The 13,629-nt window shown below is 46.8% G+C and overlaps 21 non-coding genes across 21 annotated transcripts; all 21 read left to right on the top strand.

The window, feature by feature from the left end:
• The first annotated feature begins 119 nt into the window (after positions 1-119).
• LOC130816659 (5S ribosomal RNA) lies at positions 120-238 on the top strand. Its single transcript, XR_009043196.1, has one exon. It is a non-coding gene; the product is annotated as a 5S ribosomal RNA (ribosomal RNA).
• A 556-nt stretch (positions 239-794) lies between these two features.
• LOC130817246 (5S ribosomal RNA) lies at positions 795-913 on the top strand. Its single transcript, XR_009043759.1, has one exon. It is a non-coding gene; the product is annotated as a 5S ribosomal RNA (ribosomal RNA).
• Positions 914-1,468: 555 nt separating this feature from the next.
• Positions 1,469-1,587, top strand: LOC130816478 (5S ribosomal RNA). The gene has a single exon (XR_009043009.1). It is a non-coding gene; the product is annotated as a 5S ribosomal RNA (ribosomal RNA).
• A 558-nt stretch (positions 1,588-2,145) lies between these two features.
• LOC130817245 (5S ribosomal RNA) lies at positions 2,146-2,264 on the top strand. Its single transcript, XR_009043758.1, has one exon. It is a non-coding gene; the product is annotated as a 5S ribosomal RNA (ribosomal RNA).
• A 555-nt stretch (positions 2,265-2,819) lies between these two features.
• LOC130816658 (5S ribosomal RNA) lies at positions 2,820-2,938 on the top strand. The gene has a single exon (XR_009043195.1). It is a non-coding gene; the product is annotated as a 5S ribosomal RNA (ribosomal RNA).
• Positions 2,939-3,492: 554 nt separating this feature from the next.
• Positions 3,493-3,611, top strand: LOC130817244 (5S ribosomal RNA). The gene has a single exon (XR_009043757.1). It is a non-coding gene; the product is annotated as a 5S ribosomal RNA (ribosomal RNA).
• Positions 3,612-4,167: 556 nt separating this feature from the next.
• Positions 4,168-4,286, top strand: LOC130816657 (5S ribosomal RNA). Its single transcript, XR_009043194.1, has one exon. It is a non-coding gene; the product is annotated as a 5S ribosomal RNA (ribosomal RNA).
• Positions 4,287-4,840: 554 nt separating this feature from the next.
• On the top strand, positions 4,841-4,959 carry LOC130817243 (5S ribosomal RNA). Its single transcript, XR_009043756.1, has one exon. It is a non-coding gene; the product is annotated as a 5S ribosomal RNA (ribosomal RNA).
• Positions 4,960-5,515: 556 nt separating this feature from the next.
• Positions 5,516-5,634, top strand: LOC130816656 (5S ribosomal RNA). Its single transcript, XR_009043193.1, has one exon. It is a non-coding gene; the product is annotated as a 5S ribosomal RNA (ribosomal RNA).
• Positions 5,635-6,188: 554 nt separating this feature from the next.
• On the top strand, positions 6,189-6,307 carry LOC130816328 (5S ribosomal RNA). The gene has a single exon (XR_009042869.1). It is a non-coding gene; the product is annotated as a 5S ribosomal RNA (ribosomal RNA).
• Positions 6,308-6,863: 556 nt separating this feature from the next.
• Positions 6,864-6,982, top strand: LOC130816360 (5S ribosomal RNA). The gene has a single exon (XR_009042899.1). It is a non-coding gene; the product is annotated as a 5S ribosomal RNA (ribosomal RNA).
• A 347-nt stretch (positions 6,983-7,329) lies between these two features.
• On the top strand, positions 7,330-7,448 carry LOC130816644 (5S ribosomal RNA). The gene has a single exon (XR_009043182.1). It is a non-coding gene; the product is annotated as a 5S ribosomal RNA (ribosomal RNA).
• A 552-nt stretch (positions 7,449-8,000) lies between these two features.
• On the top strand, positions 8,001-8,119 carry LOC130816679 (5S ribosomal RNA). The gene has a single exon (XR_009043215.1). It is a non-coding gene; the product is annotated as a 5S ribosomal RNA (ribosomal RNA).
• A 553-nt stretch (positions 8,120-8,672) lies between these two features.
• Positions 8,673-8,791, top strand: LOC130816625 (5S ribosomal RNA). Its single transcript, XR_009043163.1, has one exon. It is a non-coding gene; the product is annotated as a 5S ribosomal RNA (ribosomal RNA).
• A 550-nt stretch (positions 8,792-9,341) lies between these two features.
• LOC130816685 (5S ribosomal RNA) lies at positions 9,342-9,460 on the top strand. The gene has a single exon (XR_009043221.1). It is a non-coding gene; the product is annotated as a 5S ribosomal RNA (ribosomal RNA).
• Positions 9,461-10,013: 553 nt separating this feature from the next.
• LOC130816642 (5S ribosomal RNA) lies at positions 10,014-10,132 on the top strand. The gene has a single exon (XR_009043180.1). It is a non-coding gene; the product is annotated as a 5S ribosomal RNA (ribosomal RNA).
• Positions 10,133-10,683: 551 nt separating this feature from the next.
• Positions 10,684-10,802, top strand: LOC130816714 (5S ribosomal RNA). The gene has a single exon (XR_009043253.1). It is a non-coding gene; the product is annotated as a 5S ribosomal RNA (ribosomal RNA).
• A 553-nt stretch (positions 10,803-11,355) lies between these two features.
• On the top strand, positions 11,356-11,474 carry LOC130816491 (5S ribosomal RNA). Its single transcript, XR_009043021.1, has one exon. It is a non-coding gene; the product is annotated as a 5S ribosomal RNA (ribosomal RNA).
• Positions 11,475-12,025: 551 nt separating this feature from the next.
• Positions 12,026-12,144, top strand: LOC130816486 (5S ribosomal RNA). Its single transcript, XR_009043017.1, has one exon. It is a non-coding gene; the product is annotated as a 5S ribosomal RNA (ribosomal RNA).
• Positions 12,145-12,489: 345 nt separating this feature from the next.
• Positions 12,490-12,608, top strand: LOC130816643 (5S ribosomal RNA). The gene has a single exon (XR_009043181.1). It is a non-coding gene; the product is annotated as a 5S ribosomal RNA (ribosomal RNA).
• A 554-nt stretch (positions 12,609-13,162) lies between these two features.
• Positions 13,163-13,281, top strand: LOC130816682 (5S ribosomal RNA). Its single transcript, XR_009043218.1, has one exon. It is a non-coding gene; the product is annotated as a 5S ribosomal RNA (ribosomal RNA).
• Positions 13,282-13,629: the final 348 nt, after the last annotated feature.

Here is a 13,629-nt window from a genome sequence, read left to right as displayed (position 1 = left end):
TTTGGGAATAAGAAGGCTCGAAAGAGGGGTCTCGGTTGCGAGTTTACGAGCTTTGGAATGCTCTGGGTTTTTTTTTGGTCGGCAATGCGCTTGTATACAAATTGTTACGGTGAATGAACGGGTGCGATCATACCAGCACTAATGCACCGGATCCTATCAGAACTCCTCAGTTAAGCGTGCTTGGGCGAGAGTAGTACTAGGATGGGTGACCTCCTGGGAAGTCCTCGTGTTGCACCCCTTTTTCCCTTCTTTTTTTTTTTTTTTTATCGTTTTATTTGCGAATTCTTTCTGCTCCACTTGAGCAAAAGGCATTTCAGTGATTATGGTAATATAATCTTTGGAAGCAATTTTATTTATAAAAATATAACTCGCAACCGGGTCCCGACCTCGAATTTATGGGCACTCGAAGGTTAGGACCCGTTGACGCGGGTCGATGCGCATACGAACGAATTGCTCGAAAGAGACGTGCATCGGTGCTTTCGTGTAAGCGGAAATTGCACCGGATCCCGTCGGAACTCCCCGCGGAAGCGTGCCTGGCATGGATGTCCTCTTGATTTCAGAGTGGTGCACGGATTTCATAAACATTTTGTCGTTTTTTTGTTGCGAGTTCACCTGGCTTTTACAGCCGGCGGACTCTTTTGTGAATGGGACAATACCGGGAGGGTGAAAAACAGTATTTGGGAAGAAGAAGGCTCGAAAGAGGGGTCTCAGTTGCGAGTTTACGAGCTTTGGAATGCTCTGGGTTTTTTTTTGTCGGCAATGCGCATGTATACAAATTGTTACGGTGAATGAACGGGTGCGATCATACCAGCACTAATGCACCGGATCCCATCAGAACTCCGCAGTTAAGCGTGCTTGGGCGAGAGTAGTACTAGGATGGGTGACCTCCTGAGAAGTCCTCGTGTTGCACCCCTTTTTCCCTTCTTTTTTTTTTTTTTATCGTTTTCATTTGCGAATTCTTTCCGCTCCACTTGAGCAAAAGGAATTTCGGTGATTATAGTAATATACTCTTTGGAAGTAATTTTATTTATAAAAATATAACTCGCAACCGGGTCCCGACCTCGAATTTACGGGCACTCGAAGGTAAGGACCCGTTGACGCGGGTCGATGCGCATACGAACGAATTGTTCGAAAGAGGCGTGCATCGGTGCGTTCGTGTAAGCGGAAATTGCACCGGACCCGTCGGAACTCCCCGCGGAAGCGTGCCTGGCATGGATGGCCTCTTGAATTCCAAGTGTTGCGCGGATTTCATAAACATTTTGTCTTTTTTTTGTTGCGAGTTCACCTTGCTTTTACAGACGGCAGACTCTTTTGGGAATGGGACAATACCGGGAGGGTGAAAAACAGTATTTGGGAATAAGAAGGCTCGACAGAGGGGTCTCGGTTGCGAGTTTACGAGCTTTGGAATGCTCTGGGTTTTTTTTTGGTCGGCAATGCGCTTGTATACAAATTGTTACGGTGAATGAACGGGTGCGATCATACCAGCACTAATGCACCGGATCCCATCAGAACTCCGCAGTTAAGCGTGCTTGGGCGAGAATAGTACTAGGATGGGTGACCTCCTGGGAAGTGCTCGTGTTGCACCCCTTTTTCCCTTCTTTTTTTTTTTTTTTTTTATCGTTTTATTTGCGAATTCTTTCTGCTCCACTTGAGCGAAAGGCATTTCAGTGATTATGGTAATATAATCTTTGGAAGCAATTTTATTTATAAAAATATAACTCGCAACCGGGTCCCGACCTCGAATTTATGGGCACTCGAAGGTTAGGACCCGTTGACGCGGGTCGATGCGCATACGAACGAATTGCTCGAAAGAGACGTGCATCGGTGCTTTCGTGTAAGCGGAAATTGCACCGGATCCCGTCGGAACTCCCCGCGGAAGCGTGCCTGGCATGGATGTCCTCTTGATTTCAGAGTGGTGCACGGATTTCATAAACATTTTGTCGTTTTTTTGTTGCGAGTTCACCTGGCTTTTACAGCCGGCGGACTCTTTTGTGAATGGGACAATACCGGGAGGGTGAAAAACAGTATTTGGGAAGAAGAAGGCTCGAAAGAGGGGTCTCGGTTGCGAGTTTACGAGCTTTGGAATGCTCTGGGTTTTTTTTTGTCGGCAATGCGCATGTATACAAATTGTTACGGTGAATGAACGGGTGCGATCATACCAGCACTAATGCACCGGATCCCATCAGAACTCCGCAGTTAAGCGTGCTTGGGCGAGAGTAGTACTAGGATGGGTGACCTCCTGAGAAGTCCTCGTGTTGCACCCCTTTTTCCCTTCTTTTTTTTTTTTTTATCGTTTTCATTTGCGAATTCTTTCCGCTCCACTTGAGCAAAAGGAATTTCGGTGATTATAGTAATATACTCTTTGGAAGTAATTTTATTTATAAAAATATAACTCGCAACCGGGTCCCGACCTCGAATTTACGGGCACTCGAAGGTAAGGACCCGTTGACGCGGGTCGATGCGCATACGAACGAATTGTTCGAAAGAGGCGTGCATCGGTGCGTTCGTGTAAGCGAAAATTGCACCGGACCCGTCGGAACTCCCCGCGGAAGCGTGCCTGGCATGGATGGCCTCTTGAATTCCAAGTGTTGCGCGGATTTCATAAACATTTTGTCTTTTTTTTCTTGCGAGTTCACCTTGCTTTTACAGACGGCAGACTCTTTTGGGAATGGGACAATACCGGGAGGGTGAAAAACAGTATTTGGGAATAAGAAGGCTCGAAAGAGGGGTCTCGGTTGCGAGTTTACGAGCTTTGGAATGCTCTGGGTTTTTTTTTGGTCGGCAATGCGCTTGTATACAAATTGTTACGGTGAATGAACGGGTGCGATCATACCAGCACTAATGCACCGGATCCTATCAGAACTCCTCAGTTAAGCGTGCTTGGGCGAGAGTAGTACTAGGATGGGTGACCTCCTGGGAAGTCCTCGTGTTGCACCCCTTTTTCCCTTCTTTTTTTTTTTTTTATCGTTTTATTTGCGAATTCTTTCTGCTCCACTTGAGCAAAAGGCATTTCAGTGATTATGGTAATATAATCTTTGGAAGCAATTTTATTTATAAAAATATAACTCGCAACCGGGTCCCGACCTCGAATTTATGGGCACTCGAAGGTTAGGACCCGTTGACGCGGGTCGATGCGCATACGAACGAATTGCTCGAAAGAGACGTGCATCGGTGCTTTCGTGTAAGCGGAAATTGCACCGGATCCCGTCGGAACTCCCCGCGGAAGCGTGCCTGGCATGGATGTCCTCTTGATTTCAGAGTGGTGCACGGATTTCATAAACATTTTGTCGTTTTTTTGTTGCGAGTTCACCTGGCTTTTACAGCCGGCGGACTCTTTTGTGAATGGGACAATACCGGGAGGGTGAAAAACAGTATTTGGGAAGAAGAAGGCTCGAAAGAGGGGTCTCGGTTGCGAGTTTACGAGCTTTGGAATGCTCTGGGTTTTTTTTTGTCGGCAATGCGCATGTATACAAATTGTTACGGTGAATGAACGGGTGCGATCATACCAGCACTAATGCACCGGATCCCATCAGAACTCCGCAGTTAAGCGTGCTTGGGCGAGAGTAGTACTAGGATGGGTGACCTCCTGAGAAGTCCTCGTGTTGCACCCCTTTTTCCCTTCTTTTTTTTTTTTTTTATCGTTTTCATTTGCGAATTCTTTCCGCTCCACTTGAGCAAAAGGAATTTCGGTGATTATAGTAATATACTCTTTGGAAGTAATTTTATTTATAAAAATATAACTCGCAACCGGGTCCCGACCTCGAATTTACGGGCACTCGAAGGTAAGGACCCGTTGACGCGGGTCGATGCGCATACGAACGAATTGTTCGAAAGAGGCGTGCATCGGTGCGTTCGTGTAAGCGGAAATTGCACCGGACCCGTCGGAACTCCCCGCGGAAGCGTGCCTGGCATGGATGGCCTCTTGAATTCCAAGTGTTGCGCGGATTTCATAAACATTTTGTCTTTTTTTTGTTGCGAGTTCACCTTGCTTTTACAGACGGCAGACTCTTTTGGGAATGGGACAATACCGGGAGGGTGAAAAACAGTATTTGGGAATAAGAAGGCTCGAAAGAGGGGTCTCGGTTGCGAGTTTACGAGCTTTGGAATGCTCTGGGTTTTTTTTTGGTCGGCAATGCGCTTGTATACAAATTGTTACGGTGAATGAACGGGTGCGATCATACCAGCACTAATGCACCGGATCCTATCAGAACTCCTCAGTTAAGCGTGCTTGGGCGAGAGTAGTACTAGGATGGGTGACCTCCTGGGAAGTCCTCGTGTTGCACCCCTTTTTCCCTTCTTTTTTTTTTTTTTATCGTTTTATTTGCGAATTCTTTCTGCTCCACTTGAGCAAAAGGCATTTCAGTGATTATGGTAATATAATCTTTGGAAGCAATTTTATTTATAAAAATATAACTCGCAACCGGGTCCCGACCTCGAATTTATGGGCACTCGAAGGTTAGGACCCGTTGACGCGGGTCGATGCGCATACGAACGAATTGCTCGAAAGAGACGTGCATCGGTGCTTTCGTGTAAGCGGAAATTGCACCGGATCCCGTCGGAACTCCCCGCGGAAGCGTGCCTGGCATGGATGTCCTCTTGATTTCAGAGTGGTGCACGGATTTCATAAACATTTTGTCGTTTTTTTGTTGCGAGTTCACCTGGCTTTTACAGCCGGCGGACTCTTTTGTGAATGGGACAATACCGGGAGGGTGAAAAACAGTATTTGGGAAGAAGAAGGCTCGAAAGAGGGGTCTCGGTTGCGAGTTTACGAGCTTTGGAATGCTCTGGGTTTTTTTTTGTCGGCAATGCGCATGTATACAAATTGTTACGGTGAATGAACGGGTGCGATCATACCAGCACTAATGCACCGGATCCCATCAGAACTCCGCAGTTAAGCGTGCTTGGGCGAGAGTAGTACTAGGATGGGTGACCTCCTGAGAAGTCCTCGTGTTGCACCCCTTTTTCCCTTCTTTTTTTTTTTTTTTATCGTTTTCATTTGCGAATTCTTTCCGCTCCACTTGAGCAAAAGGAATTTCGGTGATTATAGTAATATACTCTTTGGAAGTAATTTTATTTATAAAAATATAACTCGCAACCGGGTCCCGACCTCGAATTTACGGGCACTCGAAGGTAAGGACCCGTTGACGCGGGTCGATGCGCATACGAACGAATTGTTCGAAAGAGGCGTGCATCGGTGCGTTCGTGTAAGCGGAAATTGCACCGGACCCGTCGGAACTCCCCGCGGAAGCGTGCCTGGCATGGATGGCCTCTTGAATTCCAAGTGTTGCGCGGATTTCATAAACATTTTGTCTTTTTTTTGTTGCGAGTTCACCTTGCTTTTACAGACGGCAGACTCTTTTGGGAATGGGACAATACCGGGAGGGTGAAAAACAGTATTTGGGAATAAGAAGGCTCGAAAGAGGGGTCTCGGTTGCGAGTTTACGAGCTTTGGAATGCTCTGGGTTTTTTTTTGGTCGGCAATGCGCTTGTATACAAATTGTTACGGTGAATGAACGGGTGCGATCATACCAGCACTAATGCACCGGATCCTATCAGAACTCCTCAGTTAAGCGTGCTTGGGCGAGAGTAGTACTAGGATGGGTGACCTCCTGGGAAGTCCTCGTGTTGCACCCCTTTTTCCCTTCTTTTTTTTTTTTTTATCGTTTTATTTGCGAATTCTTTCTGCTCCACTTGAGCAAAAGGCATTTCAGTGATTATGGTAATATAATCTTTGGAAGCAATTTTATTTATAAAAATATAACTCGCAACCGGGTCCCGACCTCGAATTTATGGGCACTCGAAGGTTAGGACCCGTTGACGCGGGTCGATGCGCATACGAACGAATTGCTCGAAAGAGACGTGCATCGGTGCTTTCGTGTAAGCGGAAATTGCACCGGATCCCGTCGGAACTCCCCGCGGAAGCGTGCCTGGCATGGATGTCCTCTTGATTTCAGAGTGGTGCACGGATTTCATAAACATTTTGTCGTTTTTTTGTTGCGAGTTCACCTGGCTTTTACAGCCGGCGGACTCTTTTGTGAATGGGACAATACCGGGAGGGTGAAAAACAGTATTTGGGAAGAAGAAGGCTCGAAAGAGGGGTCTCGGTTGCGAGTTTACGAGCTTTGGAATGCTCTGGGTTTTTTTTTGTCGGCAATGCGCATGTATACAAATTGTTACGGTGAATGAACGGGTGCGATCATACCAGCACTAATGCACCGGATCCCATCAGAACTCCGTAGTTAAGCGTGCTTGGGCGAGAGTAGTACTAGGATGGGTGACCTCCTGAGAAGTCCTCGTGTTGCACCCCTTTTTCCCTTCTTTTTTTTTTTTTTTATCGTTTTCATTTGCGAATTCTTTCCGCTCCACTTGAGCAAAAGGAATTTCGGTGATTATAGTAATATACTCTTTGGAAGTAATTTTATTTATAAAAATATAACTCGCAACCGGGTCCCGACCTCGAATTTACGGGCACTCGAAGGTAAGGACCCGTTGACGCGGGTCGATGCGCATACGAACAAATTGTTCGAAAGAGGCGTGCATCGGTGCGTTCGTGTAAGCGGAAATTGCACCGGACCCGTCGGAACTCCCCTCGGAAGCGTGCCTGGCATGGATGGCCTCTTGAATTCCAAGTGTTGCGCGGATTTCATAAACATTTTGTCTTTTTTTTGTTGCGAGTTCACCTTGCTTTTACAGCCGGCGGACTCTTTTGGGAATGGGACAATACCGGGAGGGTGAAAAACAGTATTTGGGAAGGAGAAGGCTTGAAAGAGGGGTCTCGGTTGCGAGTTTACGAGCTTTGGAATGCTCTGGGTTTTTTTTTGGTCAGCAATGCGCATATATACAAATTGTTACGGTGAATGAACGGGTGCGATCATACCAGCACCAATGCACCGGATCCCATCAGAACTCCGCAGTTAAGCGTGCTTGGGCGAGAGTAGTACTAGGATGGGTGACCTCCTGAGAAGTCCTCGTGTTGCACCCCTTTTTCCCTTCTTTTTTTTTTCTTTATCGTTTTCATTTGCGAATTCTTTCCGCTCCACTTGAGCAAAAGGAATTTCGGTGATTATAGTAATATACTCTTTGGAAGTAATTTTATTTATAAAAATATAACTCGCAACCGGGTCCCGACCTCGAATTTACGGGCACTCGAAGGTAAGGACCCGTTGACGCGGGTCGATGCGCATACGAACGAATTGTTCGAAAGAGGCGTGCATCGGTGCGTTCGTGTAAGCGGAAATTGCACCGGACCCGTCGGAACTCCCCGCGGAAGCGTGCCTGGCATGGATGGCCTCTTGAATTCCAAGTGTTGCGAATTTACGGTGAATGAACGGGTGCGATCAAACCAGCATTAATGCACCGGATCCCATCAGAACTCCGCAGTTAAGCGTGCTTGGGCGAGAGTAGTACTAGGATGGATGACCTCCTGGGAAGTCCTCGTGTTGCACCCCTTTTTCCCTTCTTTTTTTTTATCGTTTTCATTTGCGAATTCTTTCCGCTCCACTTGAGCAAAATGCATTTCAATGATTATAGTAATATACCCTTTGGAAGTAAATTTATTTATAAAAATATAATTCGCATCCGGGTCCCGACCTCGAATTTACGGGAACTCGAAGGTTAGGACCCGTTGACGCGGTTCGATGCGCATACGAACGAATTGTTCGAAAGAGGCGTGTATCGGTGCGTTCGTGTAAGCGAAAATTGCACCGGATCCCGTCGGAACTCCCCGCGGAAACGTACCTCGCATGGATGGCCTCTTGATTTCCATGTGTTTTGCGGATCTCATAAACATTTTGTCTTTTTTCTGTTGCGATGTCACCTAGCTTTTACAGCCGGCGGACGCTTTTGTGAATGGGACATTACCGGAAGGGTGAAAAACAGTATTTGGGAAGAAGAAGGCTCGAAATAGGGGTCTCGGTTGCGAATTTACGAGCTTTGGAATGCTCTGGGTTTTTTTTTTGGTCGGCAACGCGCATGTAGACAAATTGTTACGGTGAATGAACGGGTGCGATCATACCACCACTAATGCACCGGATCACATCAGAACTCCGCAGTGAAGCGTGCTTGGGCGAGAGTAGTACTAGGATGGGTGACCTCCTGAGAAGTCCTCGTGTTGCACCCCTTTTTCCCTTCTTTTTTTTTTTATCGTTTTCATTTGCGAATTCTTTCCGCTCCACTTGAGCAAAAGGCATTTCAGTGATTATAGTAATATACTCTTTGGAAGTAATTTTATTTATACAAATATAACTCGCAACCGGGTCACGACCTCGAATTTACGGGCACTAGAAGGTAAGGTCTCGTTGACGCGGGTCGATGCGCATACGATCGAATTGTTCAAAAAAGGCGTGCATCGGTGCGTTCGTGTAAGCGGAAATTGCACCGGATCCCGTCGGAATTCCCCGCGGAAGCGTGCCTGGCATGGATGGCCTCTTGATTTCCATGTGTTGCGCGGATCTCATAAACATTTTGTCTTTTTTTGTTGCGATTTCACCTGGCTTTTACAGCCGGCGGACTCTTTTGTGAATGGGACAATACCGGGAGGGTGGAAAACAGTATTTGGGAAGAAGAAGGCTCGAAATAGGGGTCTCGGTTGCGAATTTACGAGCATTGGAATGCTTTGGGTTTTTTTTTTGGTCGGCAATGCGCATGTAGACAAATTGTTTTGGTGAATGAACGGGTGCGATCATACCAGCACTAATGCACCGGATCCCATCAGAACTCCGCAGTTAAGCGTGCTTGGGCGAGAGTTGTATTAGGATGGGTGACCTCCTGGGAAGTCCTCGTGTTGCACTCCTTTTTCCCTTCTTTTTTTTATCGTTTTTATTTGCGAATTCTTTCCGCTCCACTTGAGCAAAAGGCATTTCAGTGATTATGGTAATATACTCTTTGGAAGTAATTTTATTTATAAAAATATAACTCGCAACCGGGTCCCGACCTCGTATTTACGGGCACTCGAAGGTTAGGACCCGTTGACGCGGGTCGATGCGCATACGAACGAATTGCTCGAAAGAGACGTGCATCGGTGCTTTCGTGTAAGCGGAAAATGCACCGGATCCCGTCGGAACTCCCCGCGGAAGCGTGCCTGGCATGGATGGCCTCTTGATTTCCAAGTGGTGTACGGATTTCATAAACATTTTGTCGTTTTTTTGTTGCGAGTTCACCTGGCTTTTACAGCCGGCGGACTCTTTTGTGAATGGGACAATACCGGGAGGGTGAAAACAGTATTTGGGTAGAAGAAGGCTCGAAATAGGGGTCTCGGTTGCGAATTTACGAGCATTGGAATGCTTTGGGTTTTTTTTTTGGTCGGCAATGCGCATGTAGACAAATTGTTTTGGTGAATGAACGGGTGCGATCATACCAGCACTAATGCACCGGATGCCATCAGAACTCCGCAGTTAAGCGTGCTTGGGCGAGAGTTGTATTAGGATGGGTGACCTCCTGGGAAGTCCTCGTGTTGCACTCCTTTTTCCCTTCTTTTTTTTTTATCGTTTTTATTTGCGAATTCTTTCCGCTCCACTTGAGCAAAAGGCATTTCAGTGATTATGGTAATATACTCTTTGGAAGTAATTTTATTTATAAAAATATAACTCGCAACCGGGTCCCGACCTCGTATTTACGGGCACTCGAAGGTTAGGACCCGTTGACGCGGGTCGATGCGCATACGAACGAATTGCTCGAAAGAGACGTGCATCGGTGCTTTCGAGTAAGCGGAAAATGCACCGGATCCCGTCGGAACTCCCCGCGGAAGCGTGCCTGGCATGGATGGCCTCTTGATTTCCAAGTGGTGCACGGATTTCATAAACATTTTGTCGTTTTTTTGTTGCGAGTTCACCTGGCTTTTACAGCCGGCGGACTCTTTTGTGAATGGGACAATACCGGGAGGGTGAAAACAGTATTTGGGTAGAAGAAGGCTCGAAATAGGGGTCTCGGTTGTGAATTTACGAGCATTGGAATGCTCTGGGGTTTTTTTTTTTGTCGGCAACGAGCATGTAGACAAATTGTTACGATGAATGAACGGGTGCGATCATACCAGCACTAATGCACCGGATCCCATCAGAACTCCGCAATTAAGCGTGCTTGGGCGAGAGTAGTACTAGGATGGGTGACCTCCTGGGAAGTCCTCGAGTTGCACCCCTTTTTCCCTTCTTTTTTTTTATCGTTTTTATTTGCGAATTCTTTCTGCTCCACTTGAGCAAAAGGCATTTCAATGATTATGGTAATATAATCTTTGGAAGTAATTTTATTTATAAAAATATAACTCGCAACCGGGTCCCGACCTCGAATTTACGGGCACTCGAAGGTTAGGACCCGTTGACGCGGGTCGATGCGCATACGAACGAATTGCTCGAAAGAGACGTGCATCGGTGCTTTCGTGTAAGCGGAAATTGCACCGGATCCCGTCGGAACTCCCCGCGGAAGCGTGCCTGGCATGGATGGCCTCTTGATTTCCAAGTGGTGCACGGATTTCATAAACATTTTGTCGTTTTTTTGTTGCGAGTTCACCTGGCTTTTACAGCCGGCGGACTATTTTGTGAATGGGACAATACCGGGAGGGTGAAAACAGTATTTGGGTAGAAGAAGGCTCGAAATAGGGGTCTCGGTTGCGAATTTACGAGCATTGGAATGCTCTGGGTTTTTTTTTTTGTCGGCAACGCGCATGTAGACAAATTGTTACGTTGAATGAACGGGTGCGATCATACCACCACTAATGCACCTGATCCCATCAGAACTCCGCAATTAAGCGTGCTTGGGCGAGAGTAGTACTAGGATGGGTGACCTCCTGGGAAGTCCTCGTGTTGCACCCCTTTTTCCCTTCTTTTTTTTTATCGTTTTTATTTGCGAATTCTTTCTGCTCCACTTGAGCAAAAGGCATTTCAGTGATTATGGTAATATAATCTTTGGAAGTAATTTTATTTATAAAAATATAACTCGCAACCGGGTCCCGACCTCGAATTTATGGGCACTCGAAGGTTAGGACCCGTTGACGCGGGTCGATGCGCATACGAACGAATTGCTCGAAAGAGACGTGCATCGGTGCTTTCGTGTAAGCGGAAATTGCACCGGATCCCGTCGGAACTCCCCGCGGAAGCGTGCCTGGCATGGATGGCCTCTTGATTTCAGAGTGGTGCACGGATTTCATAAACATTTTGTCGTTTTTTTGTTGCGAGTTCACCTGGCTTTTACAGCCGGCGGACTCTTTTGTGAATGGGACAATACCGGGAGGGTGAAAACAGTATATTTGGGTAGAAGAAGGCTCGAAATAGGGGTCTCGGTTGCGAATTTACGAGCATTGGAATGCTCTGGGTTTTTTTTTTTGTCGGCAACGCGCATGTAGACAAATTGTTACGATGAATGAACGGGTGCGATCATACCAGCACTAATGCACCGGATCCCATCAGAACTTCGCAGTTAAGCGTGCTTGGGCGAGAGTAGTACTAGGATGGGTGACCTCCTGGGAAGTCCTCGTGTTGCACCCCTTTTTCCCTTCTTTTTTTTTTATCGTTTTTATTTGCGAATTCTTTCTGCTCCACTTGAGCAAAAGGCATTTCAGTGATTATGGTAATATAATCTTTGGAAGTAATTTTATTTATAAAAATATAACTCGCAACCGGGTCCCGACCTCGAATTTACGGGCACTCGAAGGTTAGGACCCGTTGACGCGGGTCGATGCGCATACGAACGAATTGCTCGAAAGAGACGTGCATCGGTGCTTTCGTGTAAGCGGAAATTGCACCGGATCCCGTCGGAACTCCCCGCGGAAGCGTTCCTGGCATGGATGGCCTCTTGATTTCCAAGTGGTGCACGGATTTCATAAACATTTTGTCGTTTTTTTGTTGCGAGTTCACCTGGCTTTTAAAGCCGGCGGACTCTTTTGTGAATGGGACAATACCGGGAGGGTGAAAACAGTATTTGGGTAGAAGAAGGCTCGAAATAGGGGTCTCGGTTGCGAATTTACGAGCTTTGGAATGCTCTGGGTTTTTTTTTGGTCGGCAATGCGCATGTATACAAATTGTTACGGTGAATGAACGGGTGCGATCATACCAGCACTAATGCATCGGATCCCATCAGAACTCCGCAGTTAAGCGTGCTTGGGCGAGAGTAGTACTAGGATGGGTGACCTCCTGGGAAGTCCTCGTGTTGCACCCCTTTTTCCCTTCTTTTTTTTTTTTATCGTTTTCATTTGCGAATTCTTTCCGCTCCACTTGAGCAAAAGGAATTTCGGTGATTATAGTAATATACTCTTTGGAAGTAATTTTATTTATAAAAATATAACTCGCAACCGGGTCCAGACCTCGAATTTACGGGCACTCGAAGGTAAGGACCCGTTGACGCGGGTCGATGCGCATACGAACAAATTGTTCGAAAGAGGCGTGCATCGGTGCGTTCGTGTAAGCGGAAATTGCACCGGACCTGTCGGAACTCCCCGCGGAAGCGTGCCTGGCATGGATGGCCTCTTGATTTCCAAGTGTTGCGAATTTACGGTGAATGAACGGGTGCGATCAAACCAGCATTAATGCACCGGATCCCATCAGAACTCCGCAGTTAAGCGTGCTTGGGCGAGAGTAGTACTAGGATGGATGACCTCCTGGGAAGTCCTCGTGTTGCACCCCTTTTTCCCTTCTTTTTTTTTTATCGTTTTCATTTGCGAATTCTTTCCGCTCCACTTGAGCAAAATGCATTTCAATGATTATAGTAATATACCCTTTGGAAGTAAATTTATTTATAAAAATATAATTCGCATCCGGGTCCCGACCTCGAATTTACGGGAACTCGAAGGTTAGGACCCGTTGACGCGGTTCGATGCGCATACGAACGAATTGTTCGAAAGAGGCGTGCATCGGTGCGTTCGTGTAAGCGAAAATTGCACCGGATCCCGTCGGAACTCCCCGCGGAAACGTACCTCGCATGGATGGCCTCTTGATTTCCATGTGTTTTGCGGATCTCATAAACATTTTGTCTTTTTTCTGTTGCGATGTCACCTAGCTTTTACAGCCGGCGGACACTTTTGTGAATGGGACATTACCGGAAGGGTGAAAAACAGTATTTTGGAAGAAGAAGGCTCGAAATAGGGGTCTCGGTTGCGAATTTACGAGCTTTGGAATGCTCTGGGTTTTTTTTTTTGGTCGGCAACGCGCATGTAGACAAATTGTTACGGTGAATGAACGGGTGCGATCATACCACCACTAATGCACCGGATCACATCAGAACTCCGCAGTGAAGCGTGCTTGGGCGAGAGTAGTACTAGGATGGGTGACCTCCTGGGAAGTGCTCGTGTTGCACCCCTTTTTCCCTTCTTTTTTTTTTTATCGTTTTCATTTGCGAATTCTTTCCGCTCCACTTGAGCAAAAGGCATTTCAGTGATTATAGTAATATACTCTTTGGAAGTAATTTTATTTATACAAATATAACTCGCAACCGGGTCCCGACCTCGAATTTACGGGCACTAGAAGGTAAGGTCTCGTTGACGCGGGTCGATGCGCATACGATCGAATTGTTCAAAAAAGGCGTGCATCGGTGCGTTCGTGAAAGCGGAAATTGCACCGGATCCCGTCGGAACTCCCCGCGGAAGCGTGCCTGGCATGGATGGCCTCTTGATTTCCATGTGTTGCGCGGATCTCATAAACATTTTGT

Source organism: Amaranthus tricolor, chromosome 6, assembly GCF_026212465.1.
Source record: "Amaranthus tricolor cultivar Red isolate AtriRed21 chromosome 6, ASM2621246v1, whole genome shotgun sequence".
In the NCBI taxonomy this organism is placed as follows: Eukaryota; Viridiplantae; Streptophyta; class Magnoliopsida; order Caryophyllales; family Amaranthaceae; genus Amaranthus; species Amaranthus tricolor.
Note: the sequence above shows the minus strand (reverse complement) of the source record. Positions and strands in the feature narration are given on the sequence as shown.